This window comes from Nuphar pumila, chromosome 1, assembly GCF_984573655.1.
Source record: "Nuphar pumila chromosome 1, dmNupPumi1.hap1.1, whole genome shotgun sequence".
Lineage (NCBI taxonomy): Eukaryota > Viridiplantae > Streptophyta > Magnoliopsida > Nymphaeales > Nymphaeaceae > Nuphar > Nuphar pumila.
In genome coordinates, this window is record NC_143249.1 from 94,188,349 (window position 1) to 94,210,721 (window position 22,373).

Here is a 22,373-nt window from a genome sequence, read left to right on the forward strand (position 1 = left end):
TTCTTCGAGTTCTGCTGGAGCCATACGATACGGTGCCTTTGAGATCGGAGTTGTTCCAGGCAACAACTCAATACAAAATTCGATCTCACGCTTTGGAGGTAGTCCAGGCAGTTCCTCAGGAAACACATCGGGGAACTCCCGAACTACGTCAAGATCCTCAATAGGGGTTAACACCGAGTCAACTGGGGCGATACTGACCAAGAAAGCAGTACCCCCATTCCGCAAATACTTCTGAACTTTAAATGACGAAATCATACGACTGTCTCGAATAGGTCAAGCAAGGCTGATCTCCAAAACTGGACGATCAGGAGGGTACAGAACCACCTTGCTCTCCCTGCACAAAACTTGAGCATGATACTCAAATAACAAATCCATGCCTAGAATGACATCAAACTCCGTCATGTCTAGCAGGATTAAGTCAGCTGGCAAGCTCTGACTTGCCACTGACACCTCTATGCTCGGAATGTACAAAGTACATAAGGATTGATTACCAGTCGGTGTACGCACTTCTAATGGGCATTTCAGCAACACAGCAGTCATAGGCAAGGAACTAGCAAATCTAGAAGCTATAAACGAATGCGAAGCACCACAGTCGAACAGAGTAAAAGCTGCATGACCAGCGACTGGAATAGTACCTTGGACCAACTCTCCTTTGGTCACTTGCTCGATAGTGGCTGCGTAGGCACGCCCTGCCACTGTCTTCTGGTTACCCGTCTTCTGCTGAGAAGATTGCTGCGGCGGGTACGATTGCTGCAGCTGCTGAGGAGGTCGCTGAGGTGCTGGCTGCGACGTTCCTGGTGTATTCCTCCTTAGATCATCGAACTGCTTCTTCCGACAATCCTTGATGTAGTGGCCCATCTTGCCACAATAGATACATCCTCCGACGTCACGAGGACAAGGTCGGCCTGGGTGATCCATACGACACTTCGGGCATCCCGATGTCGCCACTACCTGATTCTACTGCTGCTGCTGACGATTCTGTTGCTGACGGTTGTTGCGGTTCTGATGGTTCCTCTTTGCTGGCGGGGCAGACTTCTTTCCACCCGAGTTCTGCTGATAGGATCTCTTCTTAGGCCAACTATTTTGGCCTATGTGTTGCGGTTTCCCTCTGGACTGTGGAGTCTTCTGGGATTCTATCCATTCCTGCTCCAGGAGTGTAGCCGTCTCCAGGGCTTCCTCAAGAGTCGAGGGCGCGCGCGTGATCACTCTCAGGCGCAGTGCTACCTTCAAACCGCGAGCGAACTTCATCGCTCGTTCCTTCTCAGTCACGTATACATGCGGATAGAAGCGCTCTAGGCTTCTGAACTTCGTGATGTAGTCCGCCAAAGTAGAGTTCCCCTGCTGAAGGTCGAGGAACTCTTGCATCTTCCGACTGCGCTCGTGGGTCGGGAAGTAGGCCGCGTAGAAAACCTCCACGAACTGCTCCCACGAAACGGCTCCGCCTGCAAACCTGACATCCCAGGTGGTCGCCCACTACCTTTCGGCATCCTTCCGGAGCCGATACATGCCAAAATCCACCTTTCGGTCATCACTGACCTGCAGCACACAAAAGATTCTCTCGATCTCTCGTATCCAGTCCTCGGCTGCCTCAGGAGAAGACTTCCCATCGAATGACGGAGGGTTCATAGCCATGAACTGCTTGTAGGGTACGGCTGTCGCTACTAACACCGGGGAGGGAGTAGGAACAGGAGTCTCTCGTCCCTGAGAGGCTTGCATGTTCTCCCCCATGGCACGCATGGCCTCGGTCTGCCTGCCTACAACCTCAGCCAGGTTGTTCAAGGTGTCCATGATGTTGTTGCAACGTTCACGCCAAGCCATCTTGACAACAATGAGACTCGTATAAGCAAAGAGTAGATACCAAAACAAGATTTCATTATACGATCAAAGATGCATACATATATGTAGTAGAAGCCAAAATTACCCTCTATAACAAGGTTACATGATACATTCCTCCGTAACAACCGCAGACACTGACTAAGTGTCCTAACAAAACATTTATATCCGTGCGACCGCTCTCACTTCCTACTAGTGTAGAGGTCACGGTAGTTGTTCCGGTTTCCGCACCGTCTTCGCTTCGGACAAGGAGTTGAAGAAGGTGTGCACTTGGGTAAACCTGATGAAGTATGCACCCCTTCCACTGGGTCAGCTGCCAGGTCTTCCAATTTACGCTGGCACTCAGCCTCAATATGCCCTTTAAGGCCACAACGAAAGCAGTGACACCATTCCCGTGGGCAAATCTGCCCCTCATGGCAGACTTTACATCTCTCACACGGAGGTGCCGGAGGCGCCATCATCTGAACACCTCGTGCCAAATGCTTCACAGCATGATCTAGGGATCTTACGCCCTGACTTAGGTCACGTATTGCTTCTAGGATCATTTCGTACCTTGGGTCTGACGACATCTATCAAACCACATTCGAAGCATGCCTATGTATAAACTAAGTAGCACAAGAAACAACGATAATCAACATAATTAACCGAGCCAAACATACTTACAGTGCGATGAACGATGCACGCAGAAGTCTTGGACCACACTTAAAGCTGCTCTGATACCAATCTCTGTGACGCCCCAAAACCCCGACCTTGTAAAAACCTTTGGTTTTTGAGCAAAAATTTTTTTTTTGAAAGGATTTAAAACGAATAGCGGAAGTACAAAGGGGTAAGCAAAGGCCGCAAGTCTGAGCGGGCCACAGTAAAAGATACAAACCACATATCCATTCCTATTACATATAATATCATAGTCTTACAAAATGAGACTGAAAACATCCATACAACAAGTCTCTCCCAAAATGAGGGGAAAACTCCCCTCAAACCCCAAAACAAGACACGGACCAAGATCTGCAGCTAAGTGTGGGTCTCAAGTCTCCAACCGTACACCATCGCATCGCCACTGCGCCTACTCATCACCTGTATCCCCATAAAACGGGGTCAGAACTCTTGCGAGTTGGTGAAGAACAACAACATTGTATATCCATTTTATCAAGAAAAGGCACATATCATGCAACAGGTAAAATGACAGATATATGTGCAAGTGTCAGGTAAGTGCTCGTGCTAGAAGACTGTAAAACTACAAGTAAGTAGCAGTGCAACAACTGAAACGGAGCAGCAACTAACCAATAAGGTACAACAGTCTAATAGAAGTGCAAGCAGTGCTAAAGTAAGCAAGTAACCAACTACTATACGTCAGTCTGTTTGGTTAGTCTTTATGTTCTTCTTTTTAACCTCCTTCGGGTACGCGAAGGAAAAACCCTCGAGTTCTGTGAGACATGCACCCGGCGTCTGTTATTAAATTTCTAGTGTGGTAACCGGGGATGCTACAGAACGAGAAAAACCACCTGCGGGCGACACGCAGCCAGGAGAAACCTTTCGCAGGGGCAAAGGATTGCAATCCGTACTACTGCAGTAGCAAAGGTCCCTGTGGAGGGCAACCTTGACCTCCCTAACTCCGAGTGACTGGAGGTCAGAGGGCACATCGGCTCCTCAAAAGAACAGGTCGTAGGAACGACACGTCACTCGGGGCTGTACCATTCACCCTCTCCCTGGGTGACCAAATTTGTGAATGGGGCGCGGCAGGATTATCTTATTTAGGCTTATTCTTCAAGTCGTACCTCCCTTCAAGGTAGTTGTGCCTCGTGGTCCCCGCGGGGTACGCAAACAAGGACTTGGCCTGCCCATCCACGTGCTCAGCCTCTCATGGCCACTACGAGCACATCGCCTGTGAAGACGATATTATAACATTTTCATTTTTATGCCTAGGGTGACACAAGGTGTGAGTACACTCTCACAAACCCGGGCCACTGCCCGAAGACTCCAACCGAGTCCCAAACCTCAACAGGTCAAAAGTGTCATACCCTACAGTGCTTTTAGTTCTTTCCAGGAGTATGTCACATCGAGTACAAAACACACCTCTGGTGCGTCGTATATCATTGATATACGAATATGAGCCAAAACAAGAAGTACTCGACGGACCCGAACGGGTGACATACGTGTCATGATGTGCCACGTGCATAAACCACACATTATCACGATTTGGAACACATATTCATAGAGGCACAAATCTGAGCGATAACGGGCTCAAAATATATATATATATATATATATATATATATATATATATATATATATATATATATATATATATATATATATATATATATATATATATATATATATATATATATATATATATATATATATATATCAACACGTTCGTACGACAACCATTGTCCAAAGCTTTAAGCACAGGTCTCCCAAATACACATATTTCCGCCGCCCTACGTCGGCTACAACACTTAGCGAAACCATTCGCTTAGGGAAGACCGTAGTGTAGACACTGATGAGTGTCGAGAAAGGTTCTTAAAGTAACCCCATGTGTACGGGGATTACGTCAATACATCCGTGATGTGCCACCGCACTAGCAAAACTCAAAAAAAGTCAAAACGACGGTTTTCTGCTGAAAACGTCGAAAGACCCAATACTTGGGAAATGTAATAAGGTACATGGGCAGCGTACCGCTCGCCACACTATACCCCTTTCCAAACTCACCACGATGTGGCAGCGAAGGCTAAGGTGGTCATTCTGGACCACTGACGTGACGGCAAGGGTATGATGGCACAATGTGTGCAGAAATGCCAAAAGGCTAATCGTAGCCCACCAGGCCCTATAGGCAGTTCCGAACCATGCACCGTTGGTGCCAAGTGTACAAAACGGCTGTTTGGACATCATACACGTGCTACAAGGAGTCTATTAGTGACTCTCTATCGGTTTTGCCTTCATGCGTGCATTTTCGTGCTTTTTGAAATGGCGGCAAGTGGAAATCGCATATATAGGTAGTCTAGGCCTGTCGTCCCAAACTCATAGGGCTGTGACAGCCACCAACACGAGCTTCACTAAGCTCTACACGAGGCTACTGGGTGGGTGCAGCAGGTCACGCAACCACCTAGTGGTTGGCTAAGCTTTGCGGGCGCACTTAGCACCCGCCGCCACCATAAGGCTCCCACCGGGGTCATTTGGGCAGCCTGGTCTGCTGGACCAGACCCGGACCTACCTTGGTCTGACCTATGTGTCAGACCCTAGGCTGCTAAGGCAGCAGCTGCAATGGGCCGCGAGCAGCCTGCACCATGGGGTGCAGCTAGGGTGCGGTTGGAAGGCGACGGCCAGCGACCAGCTGGTCTGGTCCACGTTGGACCAGACCCTGCCGGGTCTAGGAGGGAACCTCCTTGGCCAAGCGACAGCCAGCAGCAAGGCTGCGGCCTGCTGGCTGCTGGGGCGTGTCCCAACGAAAAGGGTGCTCCGGGTGTAAAGCACACCCGGTTACCCAAAACCGTGGGCGTCCCGTGTGGCGCCCCTTCCCCATATGATTGGGGAAGTCCCAATAGGTGGGTCCGAACCCCGAAGTGGGTCAGACCACCCTGCCATACCGAACGCTGCAGAGGTTGCAGCGGGACACGGCGAGTCCCGATCGATCTCTCTCTTCTTTTTTTTTTTTATACATATATATATAGTTATATAGTTATTTACATGGCCCAAAAATAGCCTGAAAGATGACCCGATTTGGGGTCCGTCCGCACCAAAATAGCAAAAACGGCAAACACGGAACTCGTAGATCCGCGTCTTGGCTTCGCACAGACACCAAGATCACTCTGATCCGACCATCGGTCTGGAAAAGGGAGCTGTGTTACCAGACAGTGTCTGGAACTTTCTGGACCACTGTCAAAACCCTGTCAGTCTGCTAAAACCTGACTTTTTTGAAGGGTTTACAAAACGAATCAGGGAAAAATTCCAACACTGAAGTCGTAGATAATAATCATTTTACCTTTCCGAAAAGTTATAACATGAAAAATTTCGACAAACGGTTTGAGAAATACCACCGGATTACCGGACGATGTTCAGGACTTCCTGTACACTGACAGAAGTTCTGAACGTCTGCTAAAAACGAGGCTTTTTAGGGATGGTTTCAGACCGAACCAGTGAAAACTGTAAACACGAAGGTTGGAGAACGTCGTCTCCCCTTTCCGAAAAGTCCAAGAATGCTCCATTCGGACCAGTATCGAGTGAGATACGGTCTTTTGAGTAGAGGAGACTCCGGAGCTCCAGAAATCGCCTAAGGACAGTCCCATTGCGTGGAACGTCCGGTGTGTGCGTGTTTACCACAACGATGTGTCGATCCCTCTAAAACACACCCACACTCATACAAGTTTCATGGTATAGAAAAAAAAGAAAAACCCAAACCAACCATAACAATTTTTACATGCATTTTTCAAAAGAAGTGGAATGCAAAGTGGAAGATCTTCACCTTCGGGGTTTTCCGGCGTAGGGACGGAGATGGTTCCGGCGTGGTGGTGCTGGTGCCCTCACTTGCACTCTCTCAGCCACACTCACCTCACTCTCTACACTCTCTTCACTCTCACACTTGAGAGAGGAGGGAAAAATGGAAGGATGGAGGGAGAGGGTTGAGGAGGAGGAAGAGAGAAAAATGAATTTCTCTCTCCTCCCTCCCTTAAATAGCCACTCCAAGAGATGGAGGGCTGGGATGAGAGGGGAGGAGATGGAGGGTTCTCCTCCCACACGCCCCCCCCTTCCTCTAGGTGCTATAAGGCTAGCCCAAGGGGATTTGACCCCCTTCATGATGGGCCTAGCTCAAGGGTGTACAACCCTTGAGCCTAGCCCACAACTACTCTCCCTAAATTAGGGAGAGTAGGTCTCCCCATAGACCACCTTTTGACCCTAAGGTCAAACCCTTTTTTTGAAATTCAAATTTTTTTTTTTTTATTTATTATTTTTTTTTTGAGTTGATGGGCTGGAGCCCTAAGGGGCGTCCAGCCTATGGGGGCTAAGCCTCCCACTTTCCTAAATTCCAAAAACCAACCCCTTTTTTGAAAATTTTCCTCCTTTTCAAAAATGCCTATTAAATACCATTTTTTTGTATTATATTTTTATTTTTTTGAAAAGTAGCAAAGGCTGAGCTCATGCTCACGTGGGCCCCATGCTAACTACCTTTCCTAAATGTCCAAAACCAACCTCTTTTCAAAACTTTTCGAAAAACCTCTTTTAGGTTTTATGAAATTTATAATTTACTTTATGTAAAAACCCTAATTACTTATTATTTAAATGGACACATTTAAATTAATTCCAAAGTTTTATTTCTAATTTATTTTTCATGTATGAAGGCCAATATACTAATAATATATATTTAAATTTCCAATTTTGATAATTTTGGGCCTCGATCCGACCCATATTTACCAATATACCTTTTTTGTGTCAATTCTATGAAATAACGAGATATATTTATCGTTTAGATCCCAAATTTGGGGTGAAACTAATTTAGTATAATATAAATATACTCTAGGAATATCAAGGCTAGATTCATCTTGGTTAGCCCTGAATCGCCTCGTAAAGCGAATTTACGCGATTCAGAACCTCCGAAAACAAAATACACTAAATATTATGAGCGATTCTCGCCTTGAACACGAAATTTTCAACACTAAAGCATACTTCATATTAAGTTTCCTTAGAAATGCAATGGATCTTACAATATTCATCGAATTGCGAATATATGCTCAAACACTCTGGAAGCCATAACTTCCTATCTGAACGAAATCAAAGGATTCCTGCGAGCCAACTTTCTTAGTTACGTCAATACGAAGATAATGGCCTACTCAGAATTTTTCGGGAAAAAATGCCGAAAACTCAACTTTTTTGCGGGACCCGCAAAAATATTGGTGGGACCCACAGAAATATTTCTCAGAAAATATTCTAGAATATTATAGAATATTCCAGGACCTTCCAGCACCTTCTAGGGAATATTCCATGGAATATTCCTTCTGGATAAGATCAAACAGTCAGATGGATAAGATCAAGCTGGATTTCTGAAAAAGCCCAAGGGCATTTGGGTAATTGGGGTTGCTTAGCCCCTAAGCAACCTCCCCTATAAATAGAGGACCCCCCCTCCTTTAGAAAATCGCCAACCCCTCTCTCTCTCCTCCTTTTTCCAAACCTCCTCTACCTAGCCCACTTGGTCTGAGCCTGACTTAACCTGAGCCTGCCTGACTTGGTCCTAATCCACCTGACCTAGGTCTGAACCTACCTGACCTAAGTCCAAACCCAGTTGACTTGACTTGAACCTGGTTTGGTTCAAAGTCAAAGTCCAAGTCCTTTTTCGTCCGGAGTTCGAAGTTGATCCTTTTCGGAGTCGAGCCTCGTTCGAAGCATCAAAGCATTTCGGAGTCGTTTCTTACGCAAATTGAAGTAAATTCGCTTCATTAAACCATCTCTCTCAAGTATCTGATTGTTTGTATATAGCATATACTTTCTGAAGTAGTATATTGCTTTAGTTCTTGGTTGAGCCCTCTACGACGCTTCAGTGTTCACGCGCTCGCCTCGTAACTATCGTCGGATATATATGTTCGAATACGCAGTATATGCGTTCTTCAAAATAGTATCTCACCCTAGTTCTTGGTTGAGCCCTCTAGGACACTTCGGTGTTCACGCGCTCGCCTCGCAACTATCGTTGGATACAGATCTAGGTGTATATCTGCTGATACTGTCGACGCGTCTTATATCACACAGGCCATGTAATTTACCTTTGCCGTCGCGTCGTATGATGCCAAGGCTCCCTGCTTTCCGCAATTTCCAATTATGCATTTACTTACGCCGTCGCGTCGAACGATGCCAAGGCTCCTGCTTTCTGCAATGTATTTACTTACGCCGTTGCGTCGAACGATGCCAAGGCTCCTGTTTTGTTATATATGTAGAATATTTCGTTCAGTTACACACCCTGAACAATAGTATATGCATTTCCTTTACGCCGCCGCTGTATAAAGCACAGGCTTCTGCTTATACTACATATATGGCGCGTAAATGAGCGTTCAAATGGAGATCAACTCTAAATCGCCAATGTGATTCCCTTACCGCTCCTCGTTCAAGATTCTGCTTGACGAATGAAGCCCCTATTAGAAAGGCTTCGGTTTTTGGCAAAATGCTCTTTACGTAAAAACTAAATCAATTACGTATGGCCTGGCTATGGCCCAAGGTTCCTGCAACCTTGATGGATGCAAAGTACGCACAACGGTGCGCATTCATTTCCCGAGTTAAGCGTAGCGATTTCCCGCCAAAGAGGGGAGATGCCGCTGAAATGGATAAAAGAAACACACGCTTTCTCCGTAAAAGAGAGGAAGTGCTGCTGAAAATTCTGAAGAAGCTAAGAATAACTCAGAAAGAACGTAGCAGGATACTCTGACATATAGCAGAGTGCTACCCAGTTCGTAGAATGCCTTCCACAACGTAGAAGGGTTTGTCACACCACTGCCGGTAGAGCAAAGAAGGTGTTGACAGAATGGTTGGCAGAAGAGATGCCAGAACCAGTTAAGTGGCACAACGATGCCGTTTGTTGGAACGACGTTAGAATGACTCGTCTCCCTGACACCTGCAAGGGCACCATACTTGTAAGAGCCGTTGCGCCAAGGTAGTGGTAGCGCCTTGACAAGGTCCTGAGCTCGTTGCGTAAAAATACGCCAAGTAGCCGATCCGTAGAGATCGAGTCATGTGCATGCTCATTGAGAATTATCAGACAACCAGCCTCGTAAGGGCCGCTGAGCCGGAGTGTGTTGTTTCCACCGAAAGAGGTGAAATGCTCGTCAAGTCCGAAGTGCCGAGAGCAGAGTTAAGCATGCATATGAATAAAACCTTTGTTCCACGGTGAAAACCGTGTGGTTGATTGGGGTCAGGTACATACTTCTCAAAGGCTGCCCTATAGGCATGCAATGTTCGTCAAGTAATTGTAAGACCGGCAGGCCCCTTTCAGGATTTCTCACCGAGGAAGACGGTGATGGCGCAGCCTTGAGTGACATATATTTCACTCGAACCTGATAGAGTTCATTGATGGCCTTCGTCACTCAGAGGTATGGAGGTCGTGGTTATCCTTAAATATCTAAGGATTGAACCCAACTACTGCAGTAGCAGAATACATTCGGATACCTAGTAAGGATCTCTTCTGGTATGTTGTACCGTCCTACTAGGGGGATGGGGTCAACAGGCCTCTGGGGTATCTAAAATACATAGAATAATCAACCCCCAGATCGTCGCGTTGTCGCCCAAATATGAGTCCCCTAAGCCCAGGGGGAGGTGCAATTATCGAAACAAAGCATTAGCTTAGGTACAGCGCTACTTTGAATGTATGAGTGGATGACGTTGTTGAGTCAGTCCTGCATAACCTTTGTGAAGGTGTCATGGTTGGTATACTACTGGACCGATTGGGAAAGAACCCCATTGATATTCGTACGACTAAGCGAAGCTCGGAGAGCTGTCCTTAGATTCGTAGGATACGGATGTGCCAAGCATAAAGGCTTGAGCTAGACATCCATTTGTGACTCTGAAGAAGTCAAGGCTAAGTCGTAGAGACTTAAACAGTTATTCTAACTCACAGCCCTGAAGAGGCTTATGCGAAGTCATGAAGACTTGCGTGGATGTTCAACTCATAGCCCTGAGGAGGCTTTTGCGATACACGCTAAGTCATGGAGGCTTGAGCGTCGTATTACGAACTGCGACCCTGAGTGGTCTATGCATTTACTTGAGTTGAATAGATAGGTGTTTGCCTACTTACCAGACCATCAGTGGTTCTGACCCCGTTTAATGGGGATTTCAGGTGTTGAACCTGCGTGGCGATATGCGGAGCAAGGCGGCATCGAGTTCCAGGGTTTCTCTAGACAGAGTTGTACTGCTTCCTTTTATTGAACCTATACTGCTTTTCAAAGCAGTGATGTTGTAATAAACATGTGGTTTTCGATAAAATGGAACACTTTGGTGGTCAATGAGTTGCTTGGCCACATACCTGCAACGTGCTAGGAGTTTTCTAAAACCGACGACTCATTATCGTCTTATTCCGCTGCTAAAAGCTTTTCTAAGTTCCGCTGCAAAGAAAAAAAAAAGAAATTCATGAAAATTTTAACTTAGCTTTGTTTTGGAAATTCGGGGCATTACAGAATTGGTATCAAAGCAAGAGTCTGAGAAACCTGGTTCGAGATCCGTCTTGTCCACCATATCGCACTGTAAGTATATTTAATACTTCTTGTGTTCTGATCTGGGTGCATCTTTGTATAGATGGCAACTCACGACTCCCGAGGATACTGCTATCGTTGCGGGATCATGCACGATGAGTGGGTATGCCCATATGAAGTCCAAGACTGCCAATATTGTGGCGAAGAAGGGCATTCCGCCAACGAATGCCAAATGAAACATACCGCCGATATGGGTCGGCGGGGATCGCTTGGTCTTAGGGATGAGACCTCGCGTGTTAGTGGGCCACATTACTCCAGTAGAGGGAGTAGCCGTACTCCAGCAACTTCTGATGAACTACCGTCTCTGGTAGGATTTGATTTGAACTTCCTTGAGGGATTTGGTCAATCGCAAGGCTATCAACAGGCATCATGTACGCCTAGCTTGCACAGTTGGGAGGAGGGATGCAACAACTCCTTGTATAATCCCATTATGATTTCAGATTCCTCGAATCATAGTACTATTATATGGGGGAACAGAGCGGCTTCACCAACGCCGAGCCTGAATGGCCAAGGAGAGGGATACAACCTATATCATCCCATTATGGTCTCGGATTCCCCGAGTCATGATGCCACTGAATGGGCAAGTGGACCGGCATCACTGATCTATCCACAAGAGTCGCTTGAAAGTGCGGAAGTGCCGCCCAAGTCAAAACTAGTAGTGCCTGCACCAAGGCAATGTGGAAGTAAACGATACTTCGGGTTCTTTGGGTCAAGAAAGAAATCCAGTTCCTAGAAGAGACTGGTAGTGTTTTGGAGTCAATAGACTCATGTACATAGTTTTTCAACGCCTAAAAGTCTGCCAGTGCGGCATGACGTTTTGTTTAAGGCGATGCTTGTATAAATGTGATGTATATTAAGTAAATAAAACTTTGCTTCGAAATATATACATTGAGAAACTAAAAACAAGTGCTTGTATGTGATAGATTAATGGCTCCTACGACGAGGAGGACCATGCCAAGCGAGGAGTCCCATACTCAAGGATTCCTGCTAGAAACGCTCAACAACCTGGTTACTATCATTCGTGAAACAAGGCCAGAACCAGTCGCACCACGAAACGAGCATCTGGGAGGAGTGACTTATGAGAAGTTCCTCAAACTTGACCCGCCCGTTTTCATTGGCAGAGCCGATCCTGAACTGGCAGAAAGTTGGGTCGAAGAGACTGAACGTGCCTTCTTGGTACTGGGAGTACCAGAAGAGAAAAAGACCAACTTTGGCACGTATCGGTTGAAAGACAATGCACGGAAGTGGTGGGATACCACTAAGATTATCCAGTTCTCGGAAGTTGAAGTCATTCCTTGGACTGACTTCCGGAGAGCTTTCATGGATAATTATTTTCCATTACACTCCAGAAACAAGAAGAAGATGGAGTTTCTGGAATTGGAGCAGGGTGGCATGAGTCTGATCGACTATACCACCAAATTTCAAAATCTCGAGCGGTACTGCTCCCGGTTATTTGAGACTGACCAAGAAAGGGCCGACAAGTACATCAATGGACTACGAGAAGGGCTAAGGTCACGGGTTATCACCAGCATGCCCCAAACTTTTCAAACTGCTGTGGCAGAAACTTCGAAAATACAAGTGGATTGGGAGCGATCAAAGGTGATTGTAGCAAGAAGGCCCGTAGTTGATGGTGGGAACCGAAAAAGAACGTTCCCAAGTGGCCAGGGTTCACGACAACTCTTTGAAAAGAAAAGGTTCCAAGGTGGGAATGTTACTCAACAGGTCATGAGGCCAAGGCAGAACATGGCTCCAAACAATCTGCAGTCCAACCCAAACTGCCCAAAATGCCATGTAAATCACGCAAGAGGACCATGTTCACGTGACACAGGTGGTTGCTTCTACTGTGGCAAAGTGGGCCACATTGCAAGGCAATGCAGGAAGAAGCTTGCTGATGAGCAAAGGAGGAATGCCGGATCTGCCGGACCCTCTCAACAAATACCACAGCGAACACAAGTCCAACGACCCCCACCTAGAGTAGAACAAAGGCCCGCTGCAGGTCGTGTATACGCTGTAACGACTGAACAAGTCGAAACCGGTGACCTCATTGAAGGCACCGTTCCTGTTAATGGACATGCAGCTTACGTCTTGTTTGATTGTGGTGCTACTCATACCTTTATCTCCGATGATTTTACCGAACAACTCCACGCCTCGGTACAACCGGTGGATAAAATGATCGAAGTATACAACCCGTTGGGTTCACGCACCAAATGTATCCATTGCATCAAGAATTTGGATATAGAGATAGCTGGGCAACACTTACCTACCGATGTCATTCTAATCGATATGGTACAGTACATTGTCATTCTGGGAATGAATTGGTTAGCCCAGAACCATGCCAGGATCTTATGCCGAGAGGGCAGGGTGATTCTAGCACGACCAGGAATGCCTAAGATAGAATACCGGATATCCAAGCCAGTTCCACAAAAGCGGCTTATATCAGCTCTTAAGGTTCAGAAATACCTTAGGAAGGGTTGTGTAGCCTTCCTACTTAGCCTTTCCGCTGATGGCTCAAATATCCAATCCCTTGAGAGTTTGGAAGTGGTTCGGGAGTTTCCCGAAGTGTTTCCTAAGGAATTGCCAGGACTTCCACCACTTCGTGAGGTTGAATTTGGAATTCAATCCTTACCTGGAACTGCACCAATATCCAAAGCCCCTTATCGTATGGCGCCAGCTGAACTCAGTGAGTTGAAGTGTCAGTTGGAGGAATTGATGGAACAAGGGTTCATCCGACCAAGTATGTCACCTTGGGGAGCCCCGGTACTGTTTGTAAAGAAGAATGATGGATCCCTTCGGTTATGCATCGATTATCGGATGCTTAACCAAGCAACTGTTAAAAATAAGTACACGTTGCCTCGGATTGAGGACCTATTTGATCAGCTCAGAACAACGAGAGTGTTCTCCAAGATCGACCTTAGGTCTGGGTACCATCAGCTTAGAGTTAAGGAAGAGGATATACCTAAGACTGCCTTCAGAACGAGATATGGCCATTATGAGTTCGTAGTAATGTCCGTCGGACTTACTAATGCGCCTGCTGTCTTTATGGACCTGATGAACCGAGTGTTCAAGCCATACTTAGACACTTTCGTCATCGTCTTCATTGATGACATTCTCGTGTATTCAGAGAATGAGGAACAACACAAGGAGCACTTAAGAATCGTCTTGAAAACCCTTCAAGATAATCAGCTATATGCCAAGTTTTCAAAATGTGAATTCTGGCTAGACAAAGTGATGTTCCTCGGCCATATGATCTCAAAAGATGGAATCGCAGTAGATCCTGCGAAGGTCAAATCTGTGATAGACTGGAAGCAGCTAGAAAATATCACTGAGGTCCGCAGCTTCCTTGGACTTGCCGGATATTATCGGAAGTTCATACATGACTTCTCCCGAATTGCCGTACCGATGACAAAATTGTTGAAAAAGGGAGTCAAGTTCGAATGAACTGACCAGTGTAAGGAGTGTTTTGAGGTTCTCAAACAAAGGCTTACCACTGCCCCTGTCCTTACCTTACCTGTTGGTCAGGGAGGCTTCGTTGCTTATACCGATGCCTCGGGAACAGGTCTGGGTTGCGTATTGATGCAGCATGGCAAAGTAATCGCCTATGCATCCCGTCAGTTAAGAATTCATGAGAAAAACTATCCAACCCACGATCTTGAGCTTGCCGCGGTAGTGTTCGCGCTTAAAATCTGGCGACACTACCTATATGGAGAGAAATTCGAGGTCATGTCGGACCATAAAAGCCTAAAATACCTCTTTTCTCAAAAAGAACTCAATATGCGGCAACGGCGATGGCTGGAATTCCTCAAAGACTATGAATTCACGCTTTCCTATCACCCTGGAAAGGCGAATGTTGTGGCAGATGCCCTTAGTCGCAAGACTGTTGGCACTCTGGCCAGCCTAACCGGACAATGGAAGTTGATGGAGGATTTCGTCAAGTGGAAGCCATTTTTGGTTGATTCTGGCAGAATCCAAATGTCATGTTTGACGATCCACATTGAGTTTCTCGATCGCATCGTAGCCGAACAATTCAAGGATCCCCAGTACTTGGAATTGAAAGCTCGTACTGAAAAAGATGACACTTTCTTCCATTTGAAAGAAGATGGAGGAATATGGATGGAAGAAAGGATTTGGGTTCCAAATAACCCTGAGCTAAGACGGGAAGTACTCCAGGAGGCCCATAGTAGCAAATATACTATCCACCCTGGGGGTACGAAGATGTTCCGAGATTTACAGAGGAAGTACTGGTGGAGGGGTATGAAACGTGATGTGGCTACGTTTGTCTCTAAATGTTTGATCTGCCAGCAAGTAAAGATCGAGCATCAGCGCCCTGGCGGAAAAATGCAACGGATCGAGATTTCGGAATGGAAATGGGAAGGCATTACGATGGATTTCATCGTTGGATTGCCTCGATCCAAGAGACAACATGACTCGATATGGGTGATCGTGGACAGACTCACCAAATCTGCTCACTTCCTGCCGATCAACACTCGCTACTCAACTGAACGATTGGCGGAAATCTACATTCGGGAAATTGTTAGACTCCATGGAGTGCCAATTTCGATCATATCTGATCGTGACCCGAAGTTCACCTCTCACTTTTGGGAGCAGCTTCAGAGAGCCCTGGGGACGAAACTCAAGTTCCCAAACAGATGGGCAATCAGAACGAACCATACAGACTCTTGAAGATATGCTAAGAGCCTGTATGCTGGAATGGAAAGGTGATTGGGTTTCCCACCTAGCGTTGGCTGAATTTGCTTATAATAATAGCCACCACGCTAGCATTGGGATGGCACCGTATGAAGCCTTGTACGGGCGACCCTGTCGATCACCAATCCAATGGGGTGAAGTGGGTGAGCGAACCTTGGACTCGCCCATAGTGTTGTAACATTATACTGAGCAGGTCCACATGATCAGAAAGAAGCTACTGACCGCTCAGAGTCGACAGAAGAGCTACGCCGATCAGCGGCGTAGGGAACTCACTTTTGCGGTTGGAGATAAGGTTTTTATCAAGGTCTCCCCAACCAAGAGTGTGTTTCATTTCGGAAAGAAGGGGAAACTCAGCCCCAGATTCGTTGGTCCCTTTGAGGTTTTGAGCCGGATAGGAGAGACCGCCTACAGAGTAGCATTGCCACCGCAGTATACTCAGATACACAATGTATTTCACGTGTCAATGCTTAGAAAATACGTTCACGACCCTTCCCACGTCATCCAACATGAAGATATTAACATCCAGGAGGATATGACTGTGGAAGAAAGACCTGTTGAGATCGTGGACCGTCGGGAACAAGTGCTTAGGTCAAAGGTCATTCCACTTGTTAAAGTGAGATGGCAACATCACGGAGTCGATGATTGCACTTGGGAGCCCGAATCGGATATGCGGGATAAATATCCTGAACTCTTCACCTTGTACTCTTAACTGAATTTCGCGGACGAAATTCCTTTAAGGGGGTAATGATGTAAGACCCGCAATTTTTCAGGAAATATCTGAATAAAATTCATGAGGCCTTTACCGGTAGAAATAGCATTTTTCTCAGAATGCGAAACAAATCAATTCCTGCGAGCCAATTATACGTAAGATATTCATCGAATTGCGAATATATGCTCAAACACTCTGGAAGCCATAACTTCATATCTGAACGAAATCAAAGGATTCCTGTGAGCCAACTTTCTTAGTTACGTCAATACGAAGATAATGGCCTACTCAGAATTTTTCGGAAAAAAATGCCGAAAACTCAACTTTTTTGTAGGACCCGCGAAAATATTGGTGGGACCCACAGAAATATTTCTCAAAAAATATTCTAGAATATTCTAGAATATTCCAGGACCTTCCAGCACCTTCCAGGGAATATTCCATGGAATATTCCTTCTGGATAAGATCAAACAGTCAGATGGATAAGATCAAGCTGGATTTCTGAAAAAGCCCAAGGGCATTTGGGTAATTGGGGTTGCTTAGCCCCTAAGCAACCTCCCCTATAAATAGAGGACCCCCCTTCCTTTAGAAAATCGCCAACCCCTCTCTCTCTCCTCCTTTTTCCAAACCTCCCCTACCTAGCCCACTTGGTCTGAGCCTGCCTGACCTGGTCTGAGCCTGCCTGACTTAGCCTAAGCCTGCCTGACCTGGTCCTAACCCACCTGACCTAGGTCTGAACCTACCTGACCTAGGTCCAAACCCAGTTGACTTGACTTGAACCTGGTTTGGTTCAAAGTCAAAGTCCAAGTCCTTTTTCGTCCGAAGTTCGAAGTTGATCCTTTTCGGAGTCGAGCCTCGTTCGAAGCATCAAAGCATTTCGGAGTCGTTTCTTCCGCAAATTGAAGCAGTTCGCTTCATTAAACCATCTCTCTCAAGTATCTGATTGTTTGTATATAGCATATACTTTCTGAAGTAGTATCTTGCTTTAGTTCTTGGTTGAGCCCTCTAGGATGCTTAGGTGTTCACGCGCTCGCCTCGTAACTATCGTCGGATATATATGTTTGAATACGCAGTATATGCGTTCTTCAAAATAGTATCTCACCCTAGTTCTTGGTTGAGCCCTCTAGGACACTTCGGTGTTCACGCGCTCGCCTCGCAACTATCGTTGGATACAGATCTAGGTGTATATCTGCTGATACTGTCGACGCGTCTTATATCGCACAGGCCATGTAATTTACCTTTGCCGTCGCGTCGTATGATGCCAAGGCTCCCTGCTTTCCGCAATTTCCAATTATGCATTTACTTACGCCGTCGCGTCGAACGATGCCAAGGCTCCTGCTTTCTGCAATGTATTTACTTACGCCGTCGCGTCGAACGATGCCAAGGCTCCTATTTTGTTATATATATAGAATATTTCATTCAGTTACACACCCTGAACAATAGTATATGCATTTCCTTTACGCCGCCGCTATATAAAGCACAGGCTTCTGCTTATACTACATATATGGCACGTAAATGAGCGTTCAAATGGAGATCAACTCCAAATCACCAATGCGATTCCCTTATCGCTCCTCGTTCACGATTCTGCTTGACGAATGAAGCCCCTATTGGAAAGGCTTCGGTTTTTGGCAAAATGCTCTTTACGTAAAAACTAAATCAATTACGTATGGCCTGGCTATGGCCCAAGGTTCCTGCAACCTTGAAGGATGCAAAGTACGCACAACGGTGCACATTCATTTCCCGAGTTAAGCGTAGCGATTTCCCGCCAAAGAGGGGAGATGCCGCTGAAATGGATAAAAGAAACACACGCTTTCTCCGTAAAAGAGAGGAAGTGCTGCTGAAAATTCTGAAGAAGCTAAGAATAACTCAGAAAGAACGTAGCAGGATACTCTGACATATAGCAGAGTGCTACCCAGTCCGTAGAATGCCTTCCACAACGTAGAAGGGTTTGTCACACCACTGCCGGTAGAGCAAAGAAGGTGTTGACAGAATGGTTGGCAGAAGAGATGCCAGAACCAGTTAAGTGGCACAACGATGCCGTTTGTTGGAACGACGTTAGATTGACTCGTCTCCCTGACACCTGCAAGGGCACCATACTTGTAAGAGCCGTTGCGCCAAGGTAGTGGTAGCGCCTTGACAAGGTCCTGAGCTCGTTGCGTAAAAATACGCCGAGTAGCCGATCCGTAGAGATCGAGTCATGTGCATGCTCATTGAGAATTATCAGACAACTAGCCTCGTAAGGGCCGCTGAGCCGGAGTGTGTTGTTTCCACCGAAAGAGGTGAAATGCTCGTCAAGTCCGAAGTGCCGAGAGCAGAGTTAAGCATGCATATGAATAAAACCTTTGTTCCACGGTGAAAACCGTGTGGTTGATTGGGGTCGGGTACATACTTCTCAAAGGCTGCCCTATAGGCATGCAATGTTCGTCAAGTAATTGTAAGACCGGCAGGCCCCTTTCAGGATTTCTCACCGAGGAAGACGGTGATGGCGCAGCCTTGAGTGACATATATTTCACTCGAACCTGATAGAGTTCATTGATGGCCTTCGTCACTCAGAGGTATGGAGGTCGTGGTTATCCTTAAATATCTAAGGATTGAACCCAACTACTGCAGTAGCAGAATACATTCGGATACCTAGTAAGGATCTCTTCTGGTATGTTGTACCGTCCTACTAGGGGGATGGGGTCAACAGGCCTCTGGGGTATCTAAAATACATAGAATAATCAACCCCCAGATCATCGCGTTGTCGCCCAAATATGAGTCCCCTAAGCCCAGGGGGAGGTGCAATTATCGAAACAAAGCATTAGCTTAGGTACAGCGCTACTTTGAATGTATGAGTGGATGACGTTGTTGAGTCAGTCCTGCATAACCTTTGTGAAGGTGTCATGGTCGGTATACTACTGGACCGATTGGGAAAGAACCCCATTGATATTCGTACGACTAAGCGAAGCTCGGAGAGCTGTCCTTAGATTCGTAGGATACGGATGTGCCAAGCATAAAGGCTTGAGCTAGACATCCATTTGTGACTCTGAAGAAGTCAAGGCTAAGTCGTAGAGACTTAAACAGTTATTCTAACTCACAGCCCTGAAGAGGCTTATGCGAAGTCTTGAAGACTTGCGTGGATGTTCAACTCATAGCCCTGAGGAGGCTTTTGCGATATACGCTAAGTCATGGAGGCTTGAGCGTCGTATTACGAACTGTGACCCTGAGTGGTCTATGCATTTACTTGAGTTGAATAGATAGGTGTTTGCCTACTTACCAGACCATCAGTGGTTCTGACCCCGTTTAATGGGGATTTCAGGTGTTGAACCTGCGTGGCGATATGCGGAGCAAGGCGGCATCGAGTTCCAGGGTTTCTCTAGACAGAGTTGTACTGCTTCCTTTTATTGAACCTATATTGCTTTTAAATGCAGTGATGTTGTAATAAACATGTGGTTTTCGATAAAATGGAACACTTTGGTGGTTAATGAGTTGCTTGGCCACATACCTGTAACGTGCTCGGAGTTTTCTAAAACCGACGACTCATTATCGTCTTATTCTGCTGCTAAAAGCTTTTCTAAGTTCCGCTGCAAAGAAAAAAAAAAGAAATTCATGAAAATTTTAACTTAGCTTTGTTTTGGAAATTCGGGGCGTTACACAAACGAATCAAACAATGAAATAAACCTAATCTAACGTGCTGGTCTGTGCACGGGATCTATTCTAAGGTTGAAACAAAAAGAAAAACAAGAAACACCCAGAAAATAATAAAAGAAAATCAACACACACAATTCGGTTTTAGTTAGAAGAAAAGGAAGAAGAAGACCTACCTTTCGGGCGATCTGACGATCGTGGGGAAGAAGAAGAGCGGACAGTGGCTTGTTCTTGACGTCCCAAACGGTTCGAGGATGATGAAACTTCACCAAGAACAGAACTTTTGCAGCTGCAACACGTTGGAGATCCACCGAGGATGGGATGGGCGCCGATTCGCGATCAGAGGGCTCAGAAAACGGGATGGAGGTAGGGCCGGCTCACCTTGAGGGTGTGTTTCGCACTACCAATCAAGGTTAGTAGTCTCCACCTCTGCTACACCTGCAAAAATACCAAAAATGGTGAAAAACACAGCAAGGAAGAAGAAGAAATGCATAGAAGTAACAAGAGAGATCAAAATATGCTTGATTTCCAAGCATAAACCGGTCTTCAATGGCCAAAACATGATGGAATGGAAGAGGAGACAATGCTGGATCTAGAGGCACTGTAGGGGGCATCAAATCCAAGCCAAAGACGCCTAGGGTTCTTCTAAAAAGTATATTTATACTTTTTGGAATTTCAGAAGCAAGGTTATAAAAAATTATTTTACTAGGCGCCACTTTCTGAGGGGTTTTCTGCAAAACTTTCTGAAATGGATATGGATATGCATGTGGGTTGGATTTTGGGCTTTCTAAAGGTTGATCCAAGGTCCAAACAGCCTAATTGGGTCGGATATGGATCCGATCCACCTCGAAATCCATGCCCAAACACTGAAATCGCCATAACTCTCTCATTTTAACTCCAATTTCTCTGAAATTCGAACCATAACCCCTTACTATCAAAATGCATCTAAACATGGGTTTAAAACCTTAAACTCGTTACAAAATGCATGAAAAACTTGTTAGCATGATGTGCATTTCATGCATCATCACAAATCAAAATTTTGTTGGTGGCTTCTGCCTGGCCATTTCCTTGAGGATAATAAGGAGCTAAGAAGTGGTGGTGAATCCTGAAATTCGAGCAGAAGGTCTTCATCTTCTCATTCTTGAAATGGCTACCGTTGTCTGTCACGATATCATGTGGGACGCCAAAGCGGCAAAGAAGATTCTTATGGATAAACGAAACCACATGTCGGCCTTCCACTGTCCGCAAAGTGACAACTTCGACCCATTTGGTGAAGTATTCTGTAGCTGCGAGAAAATATCGGTGGCCATTAGAAGCCGCAGGAGTGATCGGGCCAACTACGTCGAAGGCCCACATTGAAAAGGGCCAAGGAGACACCACGGATTGCAAGTAAGCGGCTGGCGCATGAATGGAAGGTGCGTGCATTTGACGCACTTCCTTACAAATTGATGGCAATCCTGCTGCATGGTTTTCCAGTAATATCCCGCCCAGATAATCTGTTTGACGAGCGTTTGGTTGCCGACGTGACCACCACAAATCCCTTCGTGTGCCTCTCGGACAACTTCCATGGCTTCATCTTTATCTAAGCATCTGGCATACTCAGAACTGAATCCATGATGATAAAGAGTATCGGCAAGGATGAAATAACGGGCTGACATGCGCTGAACCGCGTGTTGCTCCTTTCTTGGCATTTCCGCTTGGAATTCACTAGTTTCAATGAAGCTTTTGATGTCTTGATACCAAGGCTTCTCTTTTTGAGCGGCTTGGTTTACTTGCTCAGCTGGGATGTAGGCAGGTTGATCAAGTCTGCCGATCTCGAAGGAACGACAAGATTTACTATCTTTAAAAGACAAAATGGAACCCAGACAGGCTAGGCCATCAGCTATATGATTGTACTCCCTCTTAACATGGTTGAGCTGAAATTCTTTAAAGTTGTCTATGAGAGCTAAGACAATCTTCTGATAAGGGATCAACTTTGAATCCTTGACTTGCCATTCGGCATTAACTTGGCTTATGATGAGCAATGAGTCGCCGAAGGCGTGTACTTTCTTGACATTAAAGTCTTGCAAAATCTTGAGACCTTGTATCAGAGCTTCATACTCGGCCATATTGTGAGTACATTGGAAGTCGAGTTTGAGGGAATAAGGGAGAATCTCCTTTTCAGGAGTGATTAGCAAGATCCCAATCCCTATACCAGACATATTTCTAGCTTCATCAAAGAATAGAGTCAAAACTGGGGATTCCTGAACACTGCAGATGCGGTCGTCAGAGAAATTGTCTTTGGC